The sequence below is a fragment of the Plecotus auritus genome (genome assembly GCF_963455305.1).
Source record: "Plecotus auritus genome assembly, chromosome: 14".
Classification (NCBI taxonomy): Eukaryota; Metazoa; Chordata; class Mammalia; order Chiroptera; family Vespertilionidae; genus Plecotus; species Plecotus auritus.
This window is the reverse complement of record NC_137780.1, coordinates 18721798-18732394: the sequence shown is the minus strand read 5'-3', so window position 1 is coordinate 18732394 and position 10597 is coordinate 18721798. Positions and strand designations below refer to the sequence as shown.

At 52.2% G+C, this 10597-nt stretch overlaps 1 long non-coding RNA gene across 1 annotated transcript; it reads left to right on the top strand.

Annotated features, from left to right (window-relative positions):
- Positions 1 to 4863: 4863 nt before the first annotated feature.
- Positions 4864 to 10229, top strand: LOC308238780. Its single transcript, XR_013959617.1, has 3 exons — positions 4864 to 5024; positions 8686 to 8865; positions 9463 to 10229. It is a non-coding gene; the product is annotated as an uncharacterized lncRNA (long non-coding RNA).
- Positions 10230 to 10597: the final 368 nt, after the last annotated feature.

Here is a 10597-nt window from a genome sequence, read left to right as displayed (position 1 = left end):
AGAGCTGAGGCGGAGCACTGCCCCAAGAACATTCCAACACCACCTTCTCCTGCAGGGGCAGCGAGTACGTGTTTGGTGTGAGTCCCAGAAAGAAAAACAGCACAAACCCAAGCAGATGGGCCCAGTTACAGCTGCTTTCTGCATCGGTGCCTGGAAGGAGGGATGGGCGGCGTGTGGCCCTGAGGCAGTGAATCGCGGTCCTTCGGCCAGTCAGGGAGCGCATCGCTCGGGATTCCTAGCATGTCACAGTGGGTGTGGGTAGTGGCAGCCAAGGATTCACAATGGAATGTGGGCCGTGGGCTACTTGGAGGCCTCAGAGAAGAGTGAGTCCATTGACAGCCACGGGGGATTTTGTTTAAGGATGAGTCTGAAGAGCCATCGCGAGTCACAGTGGCGTTGGGGCATTTTGTCCCCCAGGGCGTCCAAGCAGATTTGCAGGAAAGTGTCACTTGTGTCACTCTAGAGTGTTGGCAGGGCGAGCCTGGAATGTCGCCCAAGAGGTCTGTGTGTAGGACCCAGTGGTGGGACAGTGGACAGTGGACACTGAAATCCCATCAGATTGAAAGTGGCACAAAAGCCGGGGAGATGGAGCATCAGAGCGGTGTGTGGAAAGGCGGAGCCCTAGAATGTCAGCCGTGATTGTGGGCGCTGGGGCTCCAGCGTTTCACAGGAGACTGGCCCGTGGGAGCTCTGAGCTGTGACAGAGCCGGGTGGTGAGTGGGAGACCTCGGCTGTCACGGTGCGGTGTCTGCAGGGGGAGCGCTGTGCGTGTCGGTGTGGAAGGCGGGCAGTGTGTGCCTGGGCGAGCACCGAGATGTGCTGGCAGTGAAATACCTCGGGGGCCACAGGGGAATGTGGGCAGCGAGGGCCCGAGGGTGTCACTGTGGGGTGTGGGCATCGTGGTCTCTGGAGCGTCACCATGGAGCTTTGTGCCTGGAAGCCGTTTGTTGTCCTGGAGGGAGTGGGCAGTTGGAACTTTGGTTTGAGAGTGGAGCGTGGGCATGGGGAGGAGTGGGTGTCCCAGTGCCACGTGGGAGTGGGAGCCCTCGCATGCCACAGTGCAGTGTAAAGAGCGGGATCAGCGCAGTGTCCACGTGAGTTGGGCGAGTGCCACCCTTGTGTGACACGTTGGGGTGGAGGCAGTGGGTTCCGGCAGCGTCACAGTGGCGTGTGGGCTGGGCAAGTCCGGATCGCGGCCAGGTGTGTTTGCGCAGTGACATCTGGGATCCCGGTGAGAAGTGTGTATGAGGAGCCCAGCAGACTCACGTGGATGTGTGCCGTGGGGCCCCGATGTGTCCATGGAGCCCGGGCAGTGACAGCCCTCGTGTTAAATGGTAGGGAGAGTTGCAGGTGTACTGGGGAGTCACAGTAGATCTTGGAAGTTAAAGTTTGTGGGTCCAAAAATGGATCCTGGCCACAGGTGGTGTGGCTCAGTGGTCACTGTGTCGGCCCGAGACCACTGTCCTGAGGAAGCTGGAATTTCTCATTGGAATGTGGCCCGTGTCCAGGGCATGCACCTGGGTTGTGGGTTTGCACCCCACCCCTCGTCGGGCCGCGCGCCTTGGGCAAACAGTTGATGTGCCTCTCTCACATCGATGTTTGTCTCTCGCAGCCTCCCTCCCCCTCCCGTCCTCCGCCTCCACGGTCTCCGAAAGCAATAAAGGTGATATCCCCAGGTGAGGAAGGACAGCACAGAGAGGATCCGCACAGTGGGGACCTTGGTGTAACAGCAGAGGGGAAGCAGCAGGAGCCCTGGAAGTGTCTCAGCGGGTGTGGCATGTGCGCCCTGGGCAGTCAGTGGGGTTCCTGGACAGTGAGAAGCTGCAGGTCTCACAGTAGCGCGCGGCCAACCGGTGGAGGGTCTGGTGTCCCTGTGGAATGTGGCCTGCAGCCCAGGTGTCCCGGGCGCTGCTGGTGGTGGAGGTCCTGGGTGGCACACTGGAGGGGGCAGTGGGAGACGGGCAGTGTCAGAAGTGTGTTGTCAGTGGAGGCTGTGAAGGTGTCACAGTGGTGGGTGGCAGGTGAGGAAGCTGGAATTTCTCATTGGCATGTGGCCTGTGCAGCCTTGAGCTGTCACTGGAGTGTGAAGCACCTGGGACCTCAGGGTGCATTGTAGGCTGTGGGAGGCTGGAGGAATCATAGTGAGAAGAGGCAGCGGGAACGAAGGGGCTCACAAACAGTTGTCACTCATGCGAGCCCAGGACCTCCCACAATGGAGTGAGGACAGCGAAGGCTCGGTGCAAGCGCTGTGTGCACGTTCCAGGAGCCGTGGGTGTCCCACTGGAGGTGTGCAGTGGCAGTACCGGGGAGAGGCCGTGGAAAGGCTGGGTGTCCTGGTGGAGGGGGACAATGAAATCCTTGGGGCATCAGCAGGGACCTGGGCTGCAAGCCCAGCAGTGAGCAGTGGAGTGAGAACACCCCAGCTCCGGAGGGCCCACCGCAGTGCTGGCCTTTCGGTCCCTGGGTGCCCAGTGTGATCAGGGGCAGCGGCCACTCAGGGAGTTACAGTGGCTGTGGGCATTGGGAGGTGTGGGATGTCATAGGAGAGTGTGGGCAGTGGCAGGTCTGAAAGTGTCACTGAAACAGGAATTTTGGGGGTGAAAAACACAGGTTTAGGAAATTTTAGAAATTAGGGGACCGTGGAGGAAGCACAGGGCTGCAGAGCAGCAGAAGGTGTATTTCCATAGAATGGGGGAGCTGAAAAGCTGCAACAGGTGCATTTCTGTAGAATGAGGGAGCTGGGGACAGCAAAAGGTCTATGTTTACAAAACAAAGGGAAGGAAGCCCTTCAGCCAGAAGGAGAAGAAGAAAGCCCAGGGGGAAAAGGAAAACAATAAGGAAGTGGGGGGAGAACCTCACATGTCCCTTGTGAGGTTCGACCTTTGATCTCACAAGTTGCTATGGTAACAAGTCTAAGGGAGTAGTGGCCAGTCAGAGGGGACTTCAGGGCACCGGGATCTGCAGCCTTTATAAGCCACAGGGAGAAGGGACTCCCGCCACGTGGAGTCTGTACTTGTTCTTCAGTAAATCACCACCTTTGCTCTACCACCTTCCGTCAGTGGATTCATTCTTCGAGTCCGGGAACCAGTCTGCCCAGGGGAACACGGCGTGGCCAGTCCAAAACTCCCGCTTCATCACAGTTGTGAGTGGGCAGTGAGGCCCCTGTGTGGTCGCCGGGGCAGTGGCCCGGGACGATGGCAGCTCCACTGGAGCTGGAATGCTGGGTGCCTGGCAGGACCCTGGGGTTGCCCCATTGGAGAGTGCGCAGTGGGAGGGGGTGTGGGGTGCGTGAGCTCAGGTGGGGGCCCAGGGCAGAGGGGCATGGAGGCCGGGCTGCGTCTCTTGGGGCTCCCAGGTGCCACCCCCACCACATTCGGGGATACCACCCTGAGCGCTCCCCATCCCTCTGAACTGGGAGGCTAAGCGGCCTCGGGCCTGGTTTGTGCGTGAGTGGGAGGCCGCCTGGGAGTACCGGTGCTGTAACCTTTTTGCCCCAGAGATGGCCTCCCCCCCATCCCTGTCACAGCCCCCAGGCCTGGGACCGCACCCCGGGTGCCCAAGGGTCTTGTTCCGGAGAATTTCCCCGCAGTCCACCCCGGGCCATGGGCTGTCCCTCAGGGACTGTGCTAACTGTTGCAGGCACCACCCAGCCCCTCTTGCCATCCTGATACTGTCATCTGACCTCCCAAGTAGCTGTGAGCCCTGCCAGGGAACAAAAGGGGGCCCAGTGGGATCTCGGGCTCCTGCCTGTGCCTCCAGGGCTTCCAATGCTGCTCTCACCTGGATAGAGTCAATCCATCACCCTCCCCAGGCACAGTGCGTCCCAGGGCCTCCTCAGCCTGTGCTGGGAGCATGTGCCCTGTGGCTGCAGGCACTGAGCCTGAGCTGTGGGGGTGGGGACGGCAGGTCTGCTTGTGTTCCTGACTTTTTCTTCCTGTGACTGTGACCCTGAAGGTCTCTGTGGGACCCGGAGCCCAGGCTTCCCTCTGCCCCACAGTGAGTCAGGGGTCGTCCCACAGAGCAGGGCCCTGGAAAGGGCCAGAAAAGGCAAACAGTGGAGGAGAGATTGGGATCAAGAGCTATGGATGACTTAGGGTCACCCGAGAAACAACCAATGGGATGGATTGCTATTTTTATCATCTCTGTCTTACCCTCTCTCTCTCTGACACATCTCTCTCTCACACACACACACACCATTTTTAAGAGTTTTACAAAAATTGTTTCACATGATTTAAAAACCCGTCAAGTTCAAATATGCAGTAGCGTATGGCAGGCCACAGACAGAGAGAAGGACGCAGCACGTTATTTCATTCTGCAGGCAACTTGCCGGCGAATTCCCATCCTGGAGAGGTTAGTTTTTGAACTATCGAGGCACGCTGCTGATCTCCTAATTCCCACCAACATGTATGGTGATCTTGAAGCATCCATCTTATATAAAAACTGCTGTTTGAAAGTTTAACCCTGCTATTTGGCTTCTGTAAATTCTTGCTTGCTAACACTACTCTCACTTCAGAGAGGCCATTAAACCTTCCCCAGACAAAGTTATCATTGCTGGCGCCAGGCCAGGCCTCTGGTTGAGGTCTCAAGGCCCCAGCATATGCGGGCTCTTTAAGAACTTGGAAAAGGGGCCGGAAACACCCCATATTTGGGAGACAAAGAAGGTAAAAACATAAATAGGGAAAATTCCTGCATGTTGGGGCCCAGAATTTGAGAGACATTCTCCTCTGGACCCGCACGTAATAAAAGTAACTCCATCTCTCTAAGTATTGCTTTGTTCTTCGGTTTTCTGTAACATTATTGGTTCCCTGAACTGAGGAACAACTGTGCTTGGCCTTTTTGGCCTCCAGTGAACGGGCCGGGTTTGGGGCCCAGGGAGCCGGATAGGCCTCTGGGAGGTGCCGCTCTGCTGATTTAGCAGAATTGAACCAGGGGACTCCGGGCGCTCCCGGACCTCAGCCCAGGACCCGGCCGGCATCTGGAGAGAGTGGACGGACACTTCTGGACCTGTGGACAGAATCTGTAAGGTAGGGGCCCCATCAGTTCAGCCCACTCCAAGTGAGTGGAAGGGGGAGCTTGATCACCTCCCCGGAAGCCATATGGCTTCCTCAGACAAATTAATCAGGAGTCAGGAATCAGATGACTGTTTAAACTCGGGGTAAATATCTGGTAGAAGTCAAAAACTCGGACTAGCTAGTATATAAATGTGGGACTCTGGAGGTGAATGAATTCAGATTCGATTTGGGGCACTAGCCAATCTGCTACCGAGAAGGGGGACTGGACGCAGTCTTAACTCCTCCGGTAGGTTCTCACCAAGATGTTGGTTGAGAATTCTGTTCTGGAGCGTGGGTGCCAGGAGTGCCCCCAAGCCGGTCTGGGGAGTTGGGCATTGTTTTGTTTATCTGCTCAGCTCCAGTTCGGGCTGGTCTACTGAGAGAGTGTGAGTATGGATGTTTGTCTGTCTTGGCATAATTATCTGCTCATTAACTGCTCTGTGTGAAGCAAAAGCTACTTTGATTTATTCTGCATTTCTGTTGATTCATCTGGCTAAAATGTTTTATTTATTAAAGGCTGAACCTGTAATGGTCTGCAAACATCTTAAGCAGCGCTGCTGAGTTATTTTTCTCGGAGATGTTTGCTCTCTATCACGGTGGGAGGGAATCAGCCCACTTAGCTAATAAAAATTTCTAATTTTGTATAAGTAAGGGTTTCAGTTTACTCTGATTTGTGAATTTGCTGTATTAAATTGAAATGTTAAAGTCCTTGGGTTAATTTAAAGGTATAAATTTGTGGCATTTCAAAGAACAAAGAACTTTTATTTATGGCTTTCTTATCTCTTTTGGTGATCGGAGACTTCCAGGGGCAGGGCTTACAGCTCCGCAGGGCGGAGAGATTTACAGGCCCTGTCCCTGCCTGTGACATCATAGTCCAACGTGAGCCACCTGAGGCGGAACTAAGGCTGAAGTTATTATTAACTATCTATGGACCCCTGATTCTAATAGCATCTGTAACTGGATTAAAGATCTTTTCTTTCAGGAGGCCATCCAGGCTTTCAGTTCACAAGAAATCTCCCTACACACCCTTATCTTCCTCCTCCCTATCTTTCCAGGCTGACTAAGAGTCATTTTTCTCCACAGCTTGGACCTCAGCCTTCGAAAGGGAGGACTACTACAGCGGTAGTCTGTATTTTTCTCTGAAACTCCCACTGTTTCTATTTCCCCCCTCTGTAGGAATTGTTTTGCTCTGAATCACAATCGGGAAGAGAGACAAGCAACTGGACTGGGGGATGGGACAGAGGAGGGGGGGGGGTTGTCGGCAGTTAATTATGAAGCAGGGAGAGAGAGGTTTTTGTTGATTTTACTGGCTGCAGACCGCTCTGCTGGCATAGGGGTATGGTCCAGGTGTCTGATAAGAACTTCACTAGATTCAAAGTTGCAAGTTTTCTGCAAACATAATTAATCTAGCTGCCCTGGTGATTTAAAGCTGGTTGCTAAGCAGACTCATCCCCCGAGAGCCAGGTGAAAGAAGGGGGTGAGGGGGGCTGGATGCCTGAGCTGCCTGCAGTGGCCCTGGAAGAAGCCTCAGCAGCAGCGAGAAAAGCAGGGGACAGCAGACATTTACCTGACACTAGAGCTGCCCCGCTGCTGCCCAGTGAGGAATGAGTGTTTTACAACAAGCAATACAAGACTTGGGCCTTTGGCTTGCTGGCTGCAGCAGTAAAACCAGAAGCCAGTGGCTGCTACTGGCCTTCCTGCAGCCCCAGGAATAGAGCAGCAGGCCCTGGAGCTGTGAAAGCAGCACATAGAGCTAGTGAAAGCTCCCTGTTTGCAAATGTGCTGAAAGGGTTCAGTACCTGTTGCTGCTGGAAGAGGAGGGGCTGAGATCCCCTTCCAGTGCACTCCCTTGGGAGAGGCCTGGTCGCTGCTCTGCCACAAAGGGGACTGGCGGGAAGACAAGGGGCCTAATACCCAAGCCACTGCCACAGAAGCGCTTTCCAATATGCAAAGCTGTTTCTAACTGCAACTCTGGCTGTTTTGGACTGGCAGCTTAAAGTCAAAGGGCAAAGGAAAGGCACACTCCCTGGACCGGGGAGGCTTCAGGACTTTGAGATTCTCCAAGAGAGGAGGAGTCTGACTGAGGGATGGCAGAGACCCTGTTGGGTTAGAAGGACCTAAGGCCACATGTTAAACTTATAAATTACGGCTTTCTAGGCAGATGTCCAAGCCCAGTTATGTAGGGGTTAAGCTGCCTGTTTACAGCAAAATAACTTTCTCCTGTGTCAGAATAAAATTTAGGGAAATTAGACAGGCTGTGTTTGTGGCTAGAAAGAACTGGCCACCATGCACAGCCCTGACAGTGGCCTGCAGAAAGCTGTATAATAGATTTAGATGATACCCGTGTCTTCATGGACATGACTCCAGAAAGACAAGGACAATTTTGCTTTGTGTAGGAAGGTCAAGAATAGACTTTAGTCACCTCCCTAAGATATTTGTATAGCCCTACCATATGTCATATATGGTAGCAGAAGATTTGGCTACCTAAGGTGGCCACAGTGCCAATGTTACTGTAGTCTTGCAGGCCTGTGTGACCATGCCCATGTCAGGGGTGGCACAAACCTCAACTTTAGGAAACTGGGGAAGGCCTGTTTGGAACAGAGGGAAGTGGTGAGTACCAGCCCTTTGTTACAGGAATTACAGACCCCGTGAGGTCCTGTGACATGTGAGACCCTGTAAAGCAATAAAGCTCCCTTAGTCCTTTCTCAGAGAGCATGTCACCCCTCCCAGAGACCATATGAAATTTTAAGGACAAGTCAAGTAGGGGGAACCCTACTACAAGGACAGCTATAATTGTCTACTTGAATATACACACATTTTGAATTTCTTCTTGCCATTTGAAGACAGTTATATATTACTCTGAAGAATCCATAGAAAGGACTGACAAGGAAAATCAGAAAATCTTAAAGCAGGTCAGTATATTTTTCTCCTTATATAATTCCTCTGAAATTTGGCAATGCTTAATAAATCATGGCAATACATTTCTCTGCATAAATTCAATAAGACCGGTTTCTAATAGTGGTTTTATTGACCGGAAACATTGACTGGAGTGTCATGTTTTAAAGAGCCCTGTCTGAACTCTGAAGACTTGAAGCCAATAAGAGTGCCAGGGAAAAGCCTGGTATCCTGCTTGGGAGCCCTGAAAATGGCTGGCGCTGGAGCATCAGGCCCAGGCCCTACCATCACTGGTGGTTGGTCAGAGTAGAAGGGGAGCAAGAGGACGCCTCTGCGTCCCTGTGGAACCCCCAAGCACTTTAGGCTGCAATGAGTAGGAGGGCTACTGAGATGGGCCTTAAAACCTAGAGCGTGGGCCCAGGTGGAGTCACTGCAGGTGAGGGATTCACCTAACTCAGCAGATACTGCAGGCAGGCCGGACGGCAGCTGGATGGCTTGGCTTCCTGGCCCTACGGGGCACAATAAGATTCAATCATGAAATTCCAGCAAAGATAGTCATTTACCATTCTTGTTGTGTTTATGCAAACAATCAGGCCAAATTAAATACAATAGGTAAATTAGTGTATATCTGGCTCTTTTGATAAACATAGAGGTAATTTTGAGGAGAAAAATTCTATTTCAATAGAGGTCATTAAAACTGAAATGTTTTCTTTCCCTTTCACCAGACCATTTGTTACAGTTTGTCTCCGCCAGGTCACAAGCCCACCTCCTTCTGTGCCCAGGCCTCATCGTCCCTCTGACTGACAGTAAGGACCTCTTGGCTCTGAGAGAAAATTCCGTCCCTCCTCAGCACAAAGCAGCTGCAGAAGAAACTCAACGTCCATTTTCCCTAAAAGAATTCAGAGCCAGGATCCTTGAGGTAATATATTAGGCAGTTAGACAGACATGAGCAGGGCAGGGACGATGGGCCAACTAGCGCTACAGGATGTAACTAAGTCTTTCCACCTCTATGTATGTGAGACAAGGGGCATGGGCAAAGAGGTACTCACCAAAGTCTCAGCCCCTAGCAAAGGCTGGTAGCCTATTTGTCCAAAAGACTTGACCCCTTTGCATTTGGGTGACCTACTTGCCTCTGAGCGGTAGCAGTCAGATCTATGCTTATTAAAAAAGCAAGTAAGTTAACCCTAGGGCAGTAACTAATCCTAACTGCCCCACATGAGGTCGAGGTTTTACTCCAGAACACACTAGAGCACTGGATGTCAAACACTTGAGTCACCCAGTTTCAGGCTCTCTGGTGGACAAAAGAAAAATCAGTAACAATGTATACTGATAGCAGGTACGCATTTACAACAAGGTAAGGGTTCTCCACAGAAGCAAGAGGGAACCGGGCCACAGATGAAGCTGCCCAGGAGGCTGCCCTAAAACCAGTGGGGTCTCTACAGATTCTAGTGACTCTTCCAGATCCTGACCTACCCAATCTAGAAAAGCTAAAATCCATAACCAGTCTTTATTCAAGTTCTTACAGGCTTTACAGTCTACCCAGGAAGCAATCCAGAAGCACATCTGAGACGCTCTGCCTGTACCAACTTCTGGTCCGGTTCATCCCTTCCACCCTGGTGACTCTGTTTGGATAAAGAAATTTGCCACACAAGGACTGACTCCTACCTGGAAAGGACCACCTCCATGGCAGTCAAGGTCAATGGAATCCCAACGTGGCTTCATCACACCTGGCTTAAGACAGCCCAGGAAAAATTGAGAGTCCAGGTCTCCTCGGACTCTCTAAAGATTACTCCTGGCCCTCATTCCGGGCCCTTATCTTATAAGCAGGCCCACTAACTTTATTAGGCAGAAAATTAAGATTATAGTCCTCAGGGGTAAATATAACTACAATGACTAAGAGTCAATGATTTGACTCACGTACATAAAACCAGTGGGGGTGAAGCATCCATCTTATATAAATACTGCTGTTTGAAAGTTTAACCCTGCTATTTGGCTTCTGTAAATTCTTGCTTGCTAAGACTACTCCCACTTCAGAGAGGCCATGAAACCTTCCCCAGACAAGGTTATCAGTGCTGGCGCCAGGCCAGGCCTTTGGTTGAGATCTCAAGGCCCCAGCACATATGGGCTCTTAAGAACTTGCAAAAGGGGCTGGAAACACCCCATATTTGGGAGACAAAGAAGGTAAAAACATATAAATAGGGAAAATTCTTGCATGTTGGGGCCCAGAATTTGAGAGACATTTTACTCTGGACCCGCGCGTAATAAATGTAACTCCATCTCTCTAAGTATTGCTTTGTTCTTCTTCAGTTTTCTGTAACAATCTCTGCATTAGTCTAATTATTAAATTATTAAGTGAGGTAAACAGACACAGACACAACCAGAGTGAACCCTTAACAAGAGTCTGAGAGCAGGGGCTGCGTCCACTCCCACAGGGCAGGCGCCGTCACAGCACCTGGGGCTCTGGCCGTGGGAGGGAGTTGGGGGAAGCACTGTGCTGAGTTCAGGGCTAAGGGCAGCTTCCAGGTGCCTCCATGTGTCCTGCAATCCCCTTGTCCTTGTGACCTCCAACACGACCCAGGTGGGTCTCCGCGATGCACATGTTCAGGCAGCGCCACCCAGCTCTGCCCCCTGCAGGGTGGGCCCTGCCCTCT